At 28.8% G+C, this 19710-nt stretch overlaps 1 non-coding gene across 1 annotated transcript; it reads right to left on the bottom strand.

The window, feature by feature from the left end:
* Positions 1 to 9156: 9156 nt before the first annotated feature.
* On the bottom strand, positions 9157 to 9243 carry Trnastop-uca (transfer RNA opal suppressor (anticodon UCA)). Its single transcript has one exon. It is a non-coding gene; the product is annotated as a tRNA-Sec (tRNA).
* Between the last annotated feature and the right edge of the window lie 10467 nt (positions 9244 to 19710).

Raw genomic sequence — 19710 nt, 5'->3', positions numbered from 1 at the left:
ATTTAACATAATAAACGTAAAAATGAATATATATTTATTTTTGCGTTTATAATGTAAAAAAATTAAAAATTAAAACTTTTTAAAAAAAGCAAAAGTGTTAGCATGTATGTGTAATAATTCAAAAACACTATCTTTTAAAATTGTTGCAAAGTTTTCTTTTTTAATGTTTGTTCTAATGTTCTTTTTTTTAATGTTTGGCCTAATTTTTTCTTATATGTCAGCCTTCTTATATTATTTCTTATATGTCAAATGAGTTTAATTTTATTATTTTAATTTGTAGTTAAATTGAAGTAGCTATGAATTTAAAAGACGAAAATTACTTGGATGAATATAATTATATCTCAATTGCTTTTTTATGTATTTAAAAAAATTAATAATAATAATAAATATCCCAAATAAAATTATCATATAATTAGGAAATTAAGTAAATCCATACGTCCATAGATTTAAAAAATATATAAAATCGCATTTTTAAAACAAAATGGCTTGAATGCAAATGTTGAAAACGCTAAATGTTTTTTCATTCAATGGATATCCTTCATCTCATAAATTATGTAAACTTCTTTCACGCTAATGACCAGTCTCTCTTTTTAACAATGGATAGGGAAAAAAAAAATGTTCAAATTTATTCAATGTGCTTAATGCAACAAATAAACACATTTCACACTAGCATGTAAAAGCGATAAAAATTATCCTTCTTCGGGATTTTTCGCTCATTTGCTCGTACTGCATTCTATTGAAACTCACCCTTCTCCGCTTGTAGAGGAGTGAAAAACTGTTTCCATTTCATTGCACGCGTTGGCAACAGCTCATTCTTCATTCATGTCTCCGCGCCCCCTGCCGGCACGACGTGCGACCAGCTGCATGTGACGTCACGGAACCAAAACCACAACAGCAACCGGGACATCAAAATGAAATTAAGTGAGATATTGTTAGCGCCACGTGTTTCACCTTAAAAAGGGTGGGGGAGAAAAATTCGTAAATTGACTTACCCTTTCAGGTGGAGAGGAGGCTTTTATCAGTGCTACTTTTGTTCCGAGGATGGCATGGGGTCCCATTTTGAGAAGAGTAAGGAAAATGATGCCTTTGGCCTTGTCTAGGTCAAAGAAGGGACAAAGCTTGAGGCTTCTTTCAACAGTTGCTATAATCTATTGTTATCAATCAGTTCAGTAGCAGACATAAAAAAATACCCAAATTATTGTCTGAAATCGAAATATTAGGTTGTTCTGTAAGTAATTTCGTTTTTTATTATAAAAATGAGAGACGATTTTCTTATAGAGAATAAATATTTTATTAAATTATTCGTTGTCCATACCTTTTGCCATCTTTCTGTAAATAACATGATTCCATGCTCGTAAAAATTTGGTTCTTTGAGGGCAAAAAAAATTGACTCGACGGATTTCAAACCTCCTCATCTAAAGTAACGTTTTTTACCGTCTAAAAATTTTATAAAAACTGGAACAAATATTAATCAGAAAACGCCAGATCTGGAGAATATGGTGGGTATTTCAATATATCTCATACCAGCTGTAAAAGCTTCTGGTGGGTTACCAGACTTGTCTCGCACTGTCTTTGTGAAACACTACACATTTTCTATTGAGCAATTCTGGCCTTTTCTGTTTAAGTGAATCTTTCAGTTTGTCCAGCTGATGTCAGAATACTTCAGAATTGATTATTGTGTTTTCCGGTACAGCTAAAAAAAGATTTCTTTAAATTTCCACCAAACAAATAGCATCAACTTTTTTATTAATGAATATCGGATTTCGAAGTGCTTTGAATCGGCTCGTTTATTTTACATCATGATCTTTTGCGCTTAATGTTGATGTAGACAACCCATTTATCGTTCGCAGTGATGATGCACTTCAAGAATGCATCATTTTCTTAATGTTTGAGAACCAAACCACAATCACAAATTTCTCTCCTTAAGAGATTAAACCTGATTCATTGATTATGAATGGTCTAATTCCATAAATTTAATCCCTCAGCGATCTCATGAATTGTTGTTATTCGTTTGTTTACATCAATTATTGTCTTTATTGTGTCATCAGCTTCTACTGGCCTTCTAAACCGTGGTGCATCATCAACATTAAAATTGCCTGATCGAAATTTTGCAAACCAGTTTTGGCGCTGGCGTTTGGTCAATACATCTCCATACACATCGGATAATTTTTTTTTTTTTTTTTTTTTTTGAACAGCATTTTTACCTTTTCGATAGTAAAAAAAGTAAAATATGCCGAAAATGCTGCTTTTCACTTTCCATATTTAAAAACTGCTGCGTCCAATCAATCAAACTAACTTCCACAAGTAAGCCTTGCTATATCAACTGTCAAAATATATAATGATTTTGCGGCTTGAGTGTGAAATTGGCTGTGAAAAATATAATTTAGTCCTCTGTTAGGAAAAAAAACGATGTTACTTTCCGAACAACCTAATATAATATTAATATAATTATACTATCGAAATATATATTATGCTGTTTTATTCCTATAAATCTATACAAATGAATTAAAAACATAATGATAAGGTATAAATTATTTAACTTTTCAGCTTTATTAGTCAAAGCTCAGGAACAGTTCAAAATCATATTATTATCATTCGACTAAAATAATTCATAGCTATAAGTTTATATTTTGTTAGAAATAAATGATATTAGATTTTTTTTTTTGGAATTTTGAATTTTATAAAAAATGCAAACATTTAAGGAAGATTAATATACTTTCAATACCATCAACGGTTTCCTTTTATTGAATACTAGCTGCTTTTGGCGACTAGCTCGTTCGCCGTGAATATTGATTTTGCTTTATTTCAATTAAATATCTTATGCATAATTTAATATTCGTTTATAACCCCCCCCCCAAAAAAAGCATATTTTAAAAAATCAAGGCAAACATCAAAGCCATGTAAATTAAGTGGCCGTACACATTCAAGTCCCATGACATAATAAGGCTATTAAAAAATGTAAATGTCCGATTCATCTAATTTTGGATATATCACAACTTTACTTTTTTAATTCTAATATAAATTACATAAGTTTTTGTGGATGAAAATGATGCGATTAAATATATTTTGCAAAAGTTTTGCGTTCTATTCATGATAATGAAAGAATGGCGTAAAATATAATTAAAAGTATCTTTAAAAAGTTGATGAAATCTAGTCAGTAAAATTTTACAGCAATCAAATTTGTTTAATAGAAGGTGTAATTCTTTGAAATTTAAAACAGCGTTAAAATTATTTTCGTGCTGGAATTCTTTTGTAAGTTATTCGGAAAAACGACAAAATCCTGTTAAATTTTAATTAATTAAAACTTAGAAAAAAATTTCGCTTTTTCCTCCTTTAAAATATATTTATTTAAAATTTGGTACTTCTTATCCAAATGGTAGTCTATCCTGTACATAGCTAACACGCATTCTTTTTTATTTCTACTACTAATAAAGATGAATGTGAGGATGAAACTCTATCTCAATCTCTCTCTCTCTCTGTGTGTGTTGGTTTTCTACAGGCCAAAGCGTTTGAATTACAGCTACTAAATTTGGTACATGTATACCTTAGAGGATTGAAATGTGAATTTTAGAGTATGTGTGTGTGTGCTTCTTTTCTTTTCTTTTTTTATTAGAATTTCAATTTTTACATTTTTTGTTATAAATATGTTTAATTTTTATAACATTTTGAAGGTCACACTGCACCTTAAAAGTCAAACCGTGTTCATTGTTTCATCAAATATTTTATCGCATGATTTTCTTCCGTTGTTGAAAAGTACAGTAAAAGGATACTGATTTATATTTGTTTAGTTTACAAAACAGGAAAAAAAAAGTATAATACCACGAAATTTAAAAGATAGACGAATCACATATTTATGTTTTTAATAGCACTATGATATCATGAGACTGGTCTCCATTAAGAAATGTCTTACGCAATAAATGCGTAAGGCAATTAAAATAACATGGCTTTAATGGCTGACAATTTCATGAAATTGCGCAAATAATGTTACATCTAAGCGATTTAATTGAAATTAAATATAACCAATATCCCCGGCAACACACTTCTAAAGTGCTCATACATTTTTCAACCATGGACGGTGTTCTTAATTTCAATCAATCATGCTAAAGATAAGTATTCAGAAAGGCTGAGCCTTTAATTTCGAAAGAACAAATGTAAAAAAATATTACCAGGTTACTAACATCGGTATTTCAATCGTTTTTCCTGATATTTTTTGTGAATGCAATCCTAAATGTTGATCCTAGTACAATTACATTTTTCGTTCATTGATAAAGTTTCGTTTGAGACATCATGTTTCCTCACATCGCTGATTCTAGTAGTGCAGTATTAACACATTTCATGTTGGTTGGTTTAAATCGAAGCTACTTTCTAATATAGTCTTTTTTCAGATTAGAAGAACAATAACATTTTTAAAACATGACAGATTGTCTAATTTTAACGCTTTATTATGAGACTTAATTTTTTTGGTACTTCAACTACAAGCATTATATTATGCATTCTATAGATTCTCCTTGTAGAATAAGTAAATTTCTTAATAAATATATGTGAATTATAATATAAGACATAATTACAAGACGTTTACTTAAAGCCCCGCTCTCGGTCCGCGCTTGCGTCCAATGCATTTTGCCCTCTTTCCTCTCATTTGTGGTAATCTGGGGCTCTCTGATGTTTGTTCATTTTATCGACAGTTTACGGGAAGCTCAAGACCGACATCCACTGACGAAAGTGATTCTACAATGGGTCAGATGGCAGATTTACGATAATATCTGTAAAGTTAACAGGTCATGGAAATGGGGCTAAAGATTGAATAAGATTTCAGATCCTTATTAACAAATCGATACCAAAAAGGTTCTATCTTTTTCGGCAAGTTAAGGAAAACAGAACAAGCTAACAAACAATGCTTAAATCTCCAGACTGTTTACAACTCATTTCTTTTAAAATGCCTTAACGACAGAAATATTACCTTTCATTTTTACACGTTTTGATAAAAACAAAAAATTTAAATCATCAATGGAAACTTTCGCTTGTGTTGATATTAACTCTAATGTTACATTTGAAATCAGAGGTCAATTTAGGTTATTTTCCAAAAGTTTATCAGTAAAATAAAACTACAGTAAATTTGGAACAGACATGTTCTGAAAGATTTTCGGAGAAGTGTTGAAAGTGAATCATACTTCTATCTTAAATATTGCAAGGGATCAACAAATGTAAGTCAGTTTCCCCTAAACGTTTTCCAGGCAGATGCTAAAAATAAGATCTAGTTCTTTTTCATATATTACTAGAAGTTACTTTGGTCAATAAAAGATATAAGCCAACAAATGAAAGCCATATTTCTTCATTATCATGGATTCTTGATTCATGGATTTGGAATATGCAAGACAAATACAATTTGAACCTCCATATGACGCAACAAAGTGTAAAGATATTTTTATAAAAGGAAAACGTGATTTAATTCCCTATTTCAGCTTCTTTTATTCAACAGGTGAAAAAAAATCGTCACCTAAAAGTAAAACATGATTCTTTTTTGGCTAATCTACTCAATTTTTTGATGTTCTTCTTTAAAATAAAAAAAGGCAAAAGAATCTTCGCGCGTTTTCAAAACGACCACACACAAACTAAAAATGAAATGAAAAGTACTTTGAATTACTATCTCTTAAGAAAAGTGGGAATAGTTCCGATTGTAGAACCAAAATAAAAGTGTAAAAGTGCTTCCCACTTGCTGAGTTGGGGGTGGATTGGCAACAAAAGAATAATGCACTCTTCTTCCAGTAATACACTATGCAGAAGTGGTTTTAAAATATTTCCAAATCCGTGCATTACTGAAAGAACACGAGTTTCATTGGGGCCGCCATCTTGTATAGAACGTTTATTATTGCTCGACGAGTGTTTCCAGGTGCTGTTGCCACTGCGCAGGAGAACAGAGCTTACAAAAAAGGAACCCAACATGTGATTACCACTTCAGCTCTGAAAGCAGAACAAGTTGGAGATTTTTTTTTCTAAAGCGATACAGATAGTATAATCTGTACAGCATAGCTCTCGAACTGGATGGACCCTTGACAGAAAATGGGAACTTTGTAAAATTCGATTTTCCAACAAAAGCCTTCTGAGGTTGTTTGAAACTCTCGGGAAAGGTTTCATCGTCAGAACAGTTTAATACAACAGGACTGCAATATTCGAGAACGGGAATTCTAGAAATATATATTTTCAATAAGCATCTATTTTTAGAATTTTAGTATAGAGTTCCTGGAATTTTGATATAAATAACTTCAACATGTCCATAATATTATTGTAACTAGATTTTGATTTAGTTACAATAATATAGTGGTTCATGAGGTCATCATTCAACAAAATTTTTCATTCATTGAATAAGTTTTTTTCCCCCCAAAAAAAATTCTTTAAAGTCAAAATTAGAAGAGGTATGAATATTATTTCTTATTTTTCCCCCTTCCTTTTTCTTATGAATGGTAAAAAAATATACAACATTAATAGTAATAATCTGTAAAAATCTCACATTAAATTGGATAAAATAAATTTACAAAAAATATGTTGCAAAATTTGATGTGCTGTTAACTAAGATTCAATATTAAAGCATCTAAGGATTTTACTACAAAAATATGCTTTATTGAATGTTATGAAATAAATTATTGACTTAAGTAAAGAATGGAATTCAATAATTTTTTTTAAAAATAAAAATTTCTTCAGATATGATTTTTTTTTAAAAAAAAAAGGAGATATTTTATTTCACCAATATGCGCTAAGAATGACAAATATGATGAAAAAAAAGAACTGTTTATTGAGCTTTTGTTATTTTAAAATATTATAACTGTTTCAAAAGGGGAAAAATGAACATATTAATATATACACAATATATATTGTGTACTGAGGATGCGTTGATGTATGTGATTTTCTTTTCTGTTATAGAGAAGACATTTCAAAACAACAACTTATTAACGATGACCGAGCCGAAATATTCTGACAATTAATTAATAGTCAGAACGCTAAAATTTGAAAAATGAGAAATTTCAGCCATAACGTATTATAGCGACAAGACCGAACAGTTCCAATAACCTAACATAATAAGTTCAGTCAGGTTCTTGTATTACATTTTATTTTAACTCTCTCCCGTCATGTTTTATTTCAAAATTGTGGTAAAAAAATAGTAATATTGGTCTTCCAGTTCACTCTTGTATAAAAGGACATTGCAAATAGAGAAAAAACAAACAGACAAAGCAATGATTTTGGCCAATTTCTAGACTTCTTTTTTTCATATTTTTCTATTGTTTAATTCAATGTTCAATAGTTCAATTTCTATATTTCAATAGTTCAGAATAATAAAAATACTTTTTGGCGACTTTTTGATTCCATACTGAATAAAGAAACAATTTTATTTCTGCTTAGTTCGGTCACTACATTGTTTAATAGAACAAGTGATATATTCGTAAATTTAATTTATCAAATTAATTCTATTTAACTATAAGGAAAATTCTATTCTATTTAACTATAAGGAAAAAAAAAAATTCCGTGTCATACCCCTGATTACTGAAAGATTTAATGGGCATATCATAGGGATTTTATTAAACATCAAAATATTTAAAGAAGATAAAACAGAAATAAGTATATACAAAATTTACAAACATGTTAAAAAAATGATAATAATATGAAACTGTTTACTATGATTATCTACTTTGTAATTGAATAGAAAAATTTTCTGAAGAAATAATAAAAAGATGCAATAACAGAATAATAAACAGAAATAATAACAGAACAATATTATAAATTTTTAAAACCTCACATGAGTTCTGTGCTTATTGCACTTGTTATCATAACACAGTAGATGAAAAGGCACTTAAAACATCTGATATCAAATAATTTTGTTAATGATTACAAAGGAAAGCTCTATTAAAATTATATTTATGGATGCATACAAATGTGAAGAAATTGTGGTGCCCCCTCCCCTGGTCTTTCAATGCATGAAACTTGATGTCGGCTAGGAAGTATAAAGAGATCTCTATTTTCACGATGAATTTAATTAACCCTACGAGTTTTTTGCCTGGAGAAGAAGTTGTTGGCGACACTTTTCAACTATTTTTGTTCGAGGCCTCGTAGTGGTTTTTTTCATATGCCAAGGGACTGTGAGGATACATTCTGTGGCATAAGGAAGTAATCATGCTATTCCTACCATAGCTGCACTGGTCACTGTTCGATAGGTTGAACCTGTTAAGGTAGGCAGAAAAGGGCCGGATTCCGAAAAGAAAATAATATCCTCTCTGACCCATTTAATGGGGAGAAGGTTAATTGACAGCAGGACATAAAAATTTTTTCTGCTATCATTGCTCCCCAAAATATCCTAAGACTAAATAACTCCGACAAAAGGCTTTCGAGGGCAAAAAAAAAAAAAAAAAAAAAAAAAAAAAACTTGTTACATAATATGCAAGAATATTTACAATTACAAAATTACAAATAAACTATTGTAAGAAAAAAGTAAAAAAGAGTAAATCGCTTTAATAGGGGCAATAAGTCATCATATTTATAACAGGCATTATAAAATATTCAGATAATTATCTTAGGGTGGAATAAATAATACAAGCGAAACTTGTTCTAAATTAATTCTGAATTTATTAATTCGGATGGAAATCAAAGAAAAATTATAAATTCTTCTCGCAAAATGTAAAGAGTTCCGATTTCTGTTGAAAACCGCTCAACGATAATGCAAGGCAAAAGAAAACATGGATAGAAGTGCATCCTGGAGGTGCATAGTGCTGATCTGTAAAGAATTAGTGGCGAATTAGATGAGCATAGAGCATAAGGACATTTTTCATGGCATTTCACATAACACTGAAATGTAAATTTTGTCTATTAAAATATAAATAAAAGTATATATATATTTTAAATATCATTGAAAATTTGAAGTTTTGTTATTTTGTCGGCATAACCTTAATCTTAATTATCAATAGTTCTTATCAATAAAAAAATTCATAATTATTTTATTTATGCATTAGAAAGTAAAATAAAATAATTAAAAAAACTTTTAAACGATACAACATTTCCCCCGATAATGTAACTGACTTGCATATTCAAATTCTGGCTATAGAGAAGACACATCCTTACTTAGCTTGAAAAAATCAACACAATTAACAAATACGTTTTAACAAAGAGATTCGCCCAGAAGGTGGAATTGAACCACTCTGATTCTCATTAGCTACGGGTTTGAAGCCCCCACACCGGACTACCGGTGGTCATCTGTGCATTAACAAGAGTAGCACTAGGTGTTATTTATAATACATATTTTTTAAGCCAAAAAAATTGGTATTTATGTGATAATATATTATACTGACTGTTTAAAACATTTTCCTATTGTAATGAATGAGTTAATACTGACTACAAACTATAAAACACTAAGTAAAAATGAAATACAGAAATATTCACAGTTATTTTAAAATAAAGAAATGACAAAAATGAGAAATTTTCATATAATGTTTTAAAATTATAACGTAGAATTTTAGACTAACTGATAAAAATAAAGCAATAAAGATTTCGGAAATATCTTCTTTCATCAAATATTGCCTTCTTTATAATGCATCAATAATGCTACTTTATTTACAAAGTATTCAGTATTGAGATTAGATAAAAGCATTCAAGTAGGAAGCAGGTTGCAACGATCGCAAAATGTTACAATAGTAATAATTGATATCATTGAGTATTACTGCAGTTTTAATCAAAGCGTTTGTATGCTCATTATTTCAAGTTCATAAACAAATAACCTTTATTCGCCTTATTTTTCAATGAACGAATAAGTGTTTGGTTCTGATGGAATATTCTTGGATTCATTACATAAATAAATTTTAAATATTTCCCATACTAAGTTTACACAAAATAGTTAAATAATTGCAAAGTTTTTCCTTGATAAAAATAGGATAAATTATATCCTTATGTCTATTGTACTGCAAATCAATTTAGATTATTTTCTTAGGTACACCTCTGTGCTTATAGCAACAAGAATTAGTTTCCTCTATTATGATACGAATAATAATAACAATGTTAAATATCAATTTCATTGGTCAAATTTAGCTTCATTACATTGTTCAGTCAAAAGAGAATTACGAACCATTTTTTTTAAGAGCCATTTGAGATATAAAATTTCGGTAACTATAACGAGTTTCGTGCTTTGAAACCATCAAGTAAGGAAGATACGCTATTTAGTAATTCTTAAATTTCCATGCGTACCTTGGCATTATGTAGTTTGTTTGCTTTTAATATAATGCTGGATTGTTGAAATCTATATTTACATTTTGAATGATACGTATAATGAGTGCATCTGTAAAATTGTATCTAATAGCTGTAGGAATCGAAACATTTTTGTTTTTGATTTGTCACTGATGTAAGGTTAGATACTTAGCGGTGCGACAGTTGGGGCGATTGTCGGCATACCTTAAAAACATTAAATGACATTACCTTACTATGTACCTTAAATATGGTATATCTTAGTTAACTAACCTTTTTCTAGGTATGATAATTAGGATTGATTCATTCTTTCAGATTCTTGGAAAGAGAAATCAAACTTTGATGCTCAAGATCACATTTTAAAAGTATTTGCCGAAAAAGAAGAGTTTGTTCTTCTTCCACTTTGGCTTTATAATCTACTCCAGGAGAAGCTCATTTTTTTCCACTTCGGCTTTATACTAGAAAAAATACTTTCCCTGAGTATAAAGCCAAAGTAAAAAGAGGAAATTACGGATTTTTCAAAGAAAGAAGTCTGATTAGTAAGTTTTGAATGGCCAATAATGATATTCGAAGGAAAAAAAACATTTGAAGAAGAGTCGGGAGATTTTTTTTAATGACAAACCTCACTGTAAAATTATTCAGTAGAAAGTCATAAATGACTTGCTCGTCAAAGATAACAGCTTTTAATGTCGCTAATATTGTAAAAAAAAAAACCTTCGAAGTCACACAATTAAGAATGGATCCCTTTTCTCTTCATCATGTTTATAATCAAGTAGAAACAGATCCAAAGCACAAGAGGATGTGATTCAAGATAAAGACCATCATATACTGTGAATGCTTTAAAAATATATGCAACTAAAATTAGTTTTATTAACTATTCTTATTCTACTTTTGGTTGAAAGTGAAAATTAAAATTGATGAGATGTTGCATATAATGGTATACTTATAATTAGAATAAAAATGTAAACTGTTAGTTTTTAAGCACATAATAGAAAAAGTTATAAATGAATAAAAGTTGCACCCATTTTGTGCCTGAAAAATTAGGAAAACTATTTAAGCCTTAATGAAATAAAAATCTGCTCAACCTCCTTTTTTTATATATATATTTTATTTAATATGAAATGTGAATTAATTAAATAAACTTAAGTAAAATTTTCTGAATTATAAATTTTTTTAGCAGTATGATTTACAAAAAGAATGCTGGATGATTAGAAAAGTAAAAAGCATGAATTTCTTTAAAAGATTAAAGCTCTTAAAAAAAATCAAATCTTACCAAAACTGTTTATTTATTTTTATCTTATGCTAACTCAATTTTTTAAGACAGATAATAAAGCGACAGAGAAAATTGTATTCATCAAAATATTCTTTAAAAAATATATTATTATAATAATTTTTTTAATTCAAATTATAAGCTTTAGAAATTTCTCTAAAAATTATGTTCATAAAACAAAACTATAATTTAAAACATTACACTTGTAAATGAATTAAAAACCTTTTCATAATATATACTAGATAAACCCTTTAAAATTATAGCTAATCGTAAAAAAAATATTAAACTCTAAACAGGTTTTATTAAAAATGCATCATCATATACAATCATTAAATAAGTTCAACAGCTTTTAAGAAACGAACTTCTATAAACGAGAAATAACGTTTAAATGCCAGTATTAGGAGGCCCTGAACAACCTTAATTTCACTTTGTTGATTCCTGCAGCCAAACTATACTATAACACGCCAACTATACCAATACCTGTAAAAAAAAATGCTGAATCCCTAAAGTCAACTGCGACACAATGCGATTTCAGTCTTAAATCTTGCATCCCCTACATCTTCAAGAATGCATGACATTGGATTATGGAAACGTCTTTAGAAACCTGCACCTAATCTTTTCTCCATAAAATTTACGGCCCATTTGTAAATCATTTGACATCTTTAAACAACTTAAATATAATATAGTAGTTTGCAATCAAACAAATACGAGGTCGATCCAAGCCAAGCCATTTTATTTGATAATCCCTTGACGTTTGTTGAAACGCTTGACGATTTATAGTATTTACATAAGCTCTTATGTAAACATAGAATCTGATTTTGTTTAGCGCGGTAGGGAGAGGCTTTTTGCTTATGGCGAGGCAGTTGTTTTATAACAATTAAGGGTTTATAGTTAGAAAATTTATAGTTGTCGGGTTTTTTTTTGTTGCTTTTTTTGGATGAGTAAAGAATTCTTTTTATTGTTACGGTGTTTTCTGATTCAAATACGGAAATACGGGAAGTGTGCTAAAGGCCTTTTCATGCTTAGTTTGTTGGAGATTTTACCCCTCATGTAAAACATATTTAAACAAGTGTATTCTTGCAAAAATGTGAAACTTACATAAGGCTTATGCAAAATAAATCCCAACCCATTTTTCCCCTCTTCTATTTCCCTTCTTTTTTTGGATTTTTTTTTTCTTTAAAACGAAAGCGGTTTCAGTAACAATTAATGACAGAAATAAAAGATAAATTTACAAGATAATAAAATAAGCAAGATAAATTATAAAATACAAGATAAATTGGGAAAAAATTTTGAAAAACTTTAATTTAACAATTTAAAAATAATAAAAATACAATTATTCATACAAATGATTAGCAAAGAGAATGAATTAAATGAGAAAATAAATGTCTGTTTTAGAAATGGAATGAAACTTTTATGTGGTCGAGTTCGCCAGAACATTTAAAAAATACTAATTTTTTATTAATTATTTGTATATTTTTTATGTAATTTTTAGAGGCAAAGCAGTGGGGAAAATTACGTCTTAATAATTAATCAGAAATTTATATTATAGTTTTGATTATATCAAAAATGGCAACAAAGATTACATCAAAAATGAAATGATATGCATATTTTAAAAATATTTATTTTCCACAATAATAATAATAAAAAAATTGTTATTTGTGTAGTTACATTTTCAGGATAAATAAAAAAACTCAGATTCTAATTAAATTATATATAAGGACTGTTTGTTAATATAAATGGAGTCTAACTATAGTTTAAAAAAATCAAATTAATTATCTTGAAAAAGACTTTCAAATTCTTCATAAAATGATATTTTTAAAAGAATATAATACTTGTACATGGGAGAGATTATTAAAATTTAACTATGTTAGAAAATGCATGCTAAGCAATAAGTGCATTTATTACTATTTAAGTAGTTAATTATATTTAAATTAATTAACTGAAAACTTTTTAGATATACAAATTTAAGAGGACACAGAACTTTGATAATCAGAGAACATTTTTCACGATAAATTTATATTTAAAAAGTGTTTGTCAGAAAACAAACAGTCATGAAGTAACTATCTAGAATTTTGATAATATATTAATATCAATATAATAATTACTTACAATGTAATAGATTCAAATCCTCTTTAGGGTTTCTGTTTCAAGTTCTCAAGGGAAGACCATAAAGCAACAGAATAAATGTTTTAACATTTTTAACATAATTATTAATAACTAAATGAATACATTTAAAGAATAAATATCTTATTGGAAATTGTCCGAAATTTCTTCCAGCTAATTAAAATATTTAGCCATATTTTTGGTATTTTTCATGACATTTATGGAAAAAAAATTTTTTCTTCTTAAAATTACACTCAAGATATTTTCCTGTTACTTTTTATTTAATTTTGATTTATTTATCTTTTAAAAGATAAAGCAACTTTATTTCAAATTATCATACTTTCAGTTCGTCATATTTATTGGCATTACTACGAATTATTATTTTTGATATAAGGTACAGTAAGAATTTAAATAACAGGGGATAAAATATTGAACATATTTGGAATTCAGTGGTATTTTTATTACTTTTAATGTGAGTAAAAGCTCATAAAAACTTTTTTTTTCTTTCACCCTCTTTTTTCTTTCGATGTAAATGTGTAACTCGAAACTCTAATAAATCCAAAATGTCTCCCAAGTAAAAAAAAAAAACACCGATGCCATCTTATGAATCCATAATAAATAAATTGCAAACGGAAACCTTTAATAAAGTCCGCTTCAGTAAAAAAAGAAGTGCCAAACGATTTTTTTATCTGCTAACGATCGAACGAAAGAGAGAGAGAGAAAAAAAATTTTGGACGGACTTGGGTGCGTTCTATTGTGCGTATTCGATTCGCTTAAAAACCAGTGAAATAGTCTGCGGGGGGAAAAGCCCTGAACAAAGCAAAAATAGTCTCCTGTATTGTAGATTAAGTATGTGACTGCTCAGCTAAAGGCGTTGGTATAAAAAAACATGGACACTATTGAGTAGGAACACTACAGCGGAAACAGTCTTACTTCCTAGACCTAAGAGCCTTGTTGCGAAAGTAACACACTGTTACTCTTGTTCGTCAGTTTCTTGTGAAACTGAAAACCATTGAAGAATATATATTTGGGGATATAGACTAGGAGGGGAGGGAGGAGAACGTTCTTTTCAGCGGGGTGAGCAAAAAGTTCGACACCTTTTCGCTGCCTTCTTTCTTCAAGGCACATCCCCTCCCTGCATAGTTCGTCTCCATGAAACGGCCCGAGAATTATGTAGGGAGGGAAGCACAAAAAGCTTGTAAGAGCATTTACATCCCATTTTAACCACAAAAGCCACTCTACTTTTAAATTTACAAGTTTTTAATGAGAATTCCTGCTGGATTCTTTGACAAAGAGTGGAAAACAAAAACGATCTGTGTAATAGTTTTTTCTAACAAAAAATAATTTCCGTTTAGAATGTCATTTGGTCATCATTGGTCGTCATATAGAATGTCATCATTACTTTTTCAACAAATAAAGCCAGTATTTATTGCTTTATTCAAAAATTTCTTAATGTTCTTTCATAGTAAGAGAAGGAATTCTGTCCTTTCTTTCCTAACTAATCAAGCCGAAATGGGATTTAGCTGATTGGTTTAGTTTGGCTTTTATCGAATTTCATCAACATTTTAAGCACAAAAGGTTCTCTACTTTTAAATTAACAAGTGTTTAAAAAGAATACCTGATGAATTCTTTGGTAGGAGTCCAAAACAAAACGATATTTTTAGTGATTTTTTTAATGAGAAAAAAAAATACCGTTAACAAGTCATTTGGCTTTTGCATTTTAACACAAACCATCTAAACTTTTATTGAAAAATGCCACTATGCTCTTGTACATTAAAAATAGGAACTCACCCCTTTCTTTCACAGCTCATTTAACCTGAGTGAAATTTGGTTCAGCTTGGTTTTCATTCGACATTTTAACCCCTCTCTCCCCCCAAAAAGCACTCTACGCTTAATTACAAGATTTTAATGAGAATTTCAGCTTAATTCTTTAACAAAGAGAGAAATAATTCCAATTATTGCAAATAATTCTTTGTAATAAGAATTTTAATAAGAAAAAAATAAATTACGGTTTAGAAAATCGTTTGGTATTTGCTTTTATACCCAAACCATGCTTTATTGAAAAATACCACATGTTCTAACACATTAAGAGTGAGAATGCAGCAATATCTTTTATGATTAATCCATTTCGAATGGGATTTTTTTTTTATTTAGCCTGATATTTATCAAATTTTATCGAAGTTTTAACTAAAAGGGCAGTTTACCTTGGTGTTCACATTTTGTCCTTTTGAAATATAGATAGGATTAAAAAATTCTATATGTGCCTCCTAGTTTAAATAAAGTTTATAGAATGAGTGGACTAGCAAGTAAAATTTATACCGCAAATAAAAACGGATAAATATTTATTTATGGATAACTCTTGTAGATTTGAGATTAAATTTTTATCTTAAATTGTTTTTTGCTTTCTTCATATACAAATCTATGTCAGACAGTCAGAATTATTACAGTTTACCTTAATATAAAAATGATATATGTTGATCTTTGAAAATTCGACAAAGCCTGTTTCATCAATTTCTTTTAGATCAATCAGTTTCTATATAAAGGTAAAAAGGATTAAAAAAAAACGAAAAAAAAAAACGGAGCTTTTCCATGCATTTTTTATATAAAAATTCAGTCATAATTTTTTATTATAAATTTTTTTTGCATAATATAGTTATAATACAATTCATAAATACAATTAGCAGATCTTATTTGGCATCATTAAAAATGAGTTAAAAGTATGTAATTGACCTAAATGATGGGTGTATTTTTAATTTTAATCTTGATGTTTACTAGAGAGATAATTTTGAAAGCTTTTATTGGCAGAAAGCAATTTTCTACTTTCAAGACCAGTTTGATTGCTTGTTAATTATTCGATTTCCATAAAGCTTTCTTGGAAATTTTAGTTATTTATTTTTTAGCTATAGTCAGAATAATATATAGGTAGAAGATGTATTTTATCTCTTTTCTGAAATAATAATAATCTGATTTTCAATAAATAAATTAGCAAAAACGTTAATTTGCTAAGCTAGTATTATAAAAATAAGTACTATAAAAGCTAATATTTTTCTTGAATATCAATAAAAATTCACAGATCAAAAAAAAAAAAAAAAAAATAGAAATGCAAGCGACACTATTATTTAACATATACAGAAATGAGCATATTAAATTATTTATTGAAATATGATTAATATTGTTTTGCTATTTTAATGGGAAAGAAAATCGACAATCTGATTAGGAATAGAAAAGAATTCATTCACAGGTTTTATATCAAATTTACTTATAGTTTTGAACTTATTTAATAATGCTATACTTTAGTAAAAGGTTGAAAACTGTGGACTAAAGATTTATAATACATTTTAATACCACTCATTTCAATTTATTATTTGTTCAATGTCATTTAAACTAACCATTCTTTCTCACGATTTTAACTTTCATGCTAAACAAGGTCCAGCTAAATAATAGTGAACAATCTGATTTCTTTTAGTTGGTGCTGCCAAAATGTTGTTCCATCCATTGCCTATTCAAAACGGCTCTTTGATAATGTAGCTAGCAGCCGACATACCTGCAGGGGCAGTGCGTAAATAACTTCCTTTTTCCTTAGGCGTAAATCTCTCTCACTCTCCCAAGCAACATTGAAAATGCCAAATTTTAAAATATCTTTTTTGGGCAGAAAAATGCGTTTTCCGCGGTTACTTCTTTGACAAAACTTAATCCTGGATTAGCCCTGTTGTAAGTTTCCGATGGAAATAAGACACCGATATCATTCATGACAATTGCAGAAAAAAATAACCCCCTGCCAGGCACTTTGTTTGCGGTTAGTCCCGGCAGGAAAGAAGGGGCGTGGTTTGCAAATCTGATACCGCCCATCGGAATCAAAGGATGTAGTATTTGTGGAAAACTCGAAGGAAAACTGTTTCCACAACCAGATTAAGGTGTGATGGATTTATAGACGAAGACTTCAGACGCTGGACAGCTAAGTCATAAGTCATGAGCTTAACGCTTTTCATATCATTTCAAGATGCATGACGGTCATAACTCTGGAAGTCATGGTTCTGTCGAGAGACGTAAAAACATTCGACACGCTTTCAGCAGTAGCTAAAAAAAAGGGTGCTCTTTTTGAGTTAAAAGGGTTCACTTATAGATGATACACTATCCATGCTTTTTTATAGTTTCGAATAATTTATAACTTCTTCGACAGAAAAATCTCGACTCTTGAAACTACAAACACCTGCATTCAAACTTTGAATCATATTTAATTCCTAGTCTTTTGAAATACTTTTTCATGTGCACCCTTTTTCGGAGCGGAAAAAAAAAAGTATGAAAAATAATTATAAATGACAGAATTTTACATTTAAATTTAAAAAAAAAAAAGTATTCTAACAAGGGGAGGGGACGGGATTGAAATATGAGATCGGGATGAAATTTAGTATAATGATAGTAAATATACATTTAGAATGTTTATTTATGAAAATATTAAAACGCAATGGTCAGTTAATTTCGAGTAAATGGTCCTCAAACTTTTGGTAAAGCTTATATACTGATAACTTGAATCGCGTCCCGACGATCTCGATGGCATGGTTGTCTAGGTAACCGCCTCGTATGCGGAAGGTCAGGTTTCGAACCTAGCTAGGATTTTCTTTTCTTTTTTAATAACTTTTATTCAATTAAGAATTTACAAATACTCATAATTAACATGTTTTTAATTTTTTTTCACCCAAAATAAATATTTATTATCAAAATACATAAAAATTATAAATACAGATTCATTTTTTAAGCAAAATAAAATTATTTAAATGTAATTAACTATTTAGATATAGTTTTAATTGATATGTCACTTATTTTTATGCATATGGATATGTTACTTATTTTATGTTTAAAATAATTAAAATGTAACAGGCTACAGATAATTTAACTTGCTTGCATCATTTTCAAACATTTAATTTTCAAATTCTTAGATTTTAAAAATAATAAATTATCAATTCTAACTGAACAAAACTTTATTTATATCAAAAATTGAAGGAAGTAGCTGATACTTGTTAAATAAATAAGCAAACGTCCCCCAAAAGAAATAGTAGAGAGCAAGTGTTCATTTATTGAATGCGGAGGCAGATGGTTCAAAGCGTATTAAGCGTATACAAAATTCTTATTTAATCAAACATGATCAAGAAATAAATTCCAGCGAAGATAGTGTAAAAATTCAATAAATTGTACACCATCAATTGTCATCACTAATTTTTAAAGATGATAAGGTATGCATGGTACGCTGCCCAACTTTCTGATGAAAGAGATATATTTTTAAATGCAAATGAAGTTTGTTTTCCCATAGTCTCTTAAAGAAACATCGCTCTGGACAATCATCATTTATCAGTTGTGCAAGATGTCGAAATAAATTTAATTTCCAATGTTTTTATTTTAGTTACCATTCTGGTTCCTGTATATAATCGAAAGTAAATGTATATAGGATAATTTTTTTAGAAATATTGAATAATTTTTTTAACGATGTGAGTATTTATAATTAATAATTATCACCATATATGTTATATTTATTACTATTGTTTAAATATTAAGTTACAATTTAGGTATTAAAATAATAAGCATTTATCCTTGCATAAAAATAAGTAGCATATTAATTAAAACTATCTATAAATAGTTAATTAAATTTAAATAATTTTATTTTGTTTAAAAAATACATCTGTATTCATAATTTATATCTTTTAAAAACTTAATTTTAATTTAGAGCATTTGGATAATAAATACCTATTTTGGATGAAAAAAATTAAAAAATATTAACTAAGAGCATTTGTAAATTTTTAATTGAATAAATTTATTAAAAAAAGAAAAAAAAACTGGGTAGGTTCGAACCCTGACCTTCCGCGTACGAGACGATTACTTAGACAACCATGCCATCGGGATCATCAGGAAGGGTGTCAAGTTATCAGTATATAAGCTTTACCAAAAGTTTGAGGACCATTCTTTTGAAATTGATTGGTTAAACTGGCTAATAATTAATATTTTCATGAATGAACATTTTAAATGTAAACTATTATTATACTAAATCTCATCCCGATCTCAGATTTCAACCCCGTGCCCTCCCCTTGTAAGTAAAATAGTGATTCAGTTAATTTTGATGATTTTTT

Source organism: Argiope bruennichi, chromosome 6 (assembly GCF_947563725.1).
Source record: "Argiope bruennichi chromosome 6, qqArgBrue1.1, whole genome shotgun sequence".
NCBI lineage: Eukaryota > Metazoa > Arthropoda > Arachnida > Araneae > Araneidae > Argiope > Argiope bruennichi.
Note: the sequence above shows the minus strand (reverse complement) of the source record. Positions and strands in the feature narration are given on the sequence as shown.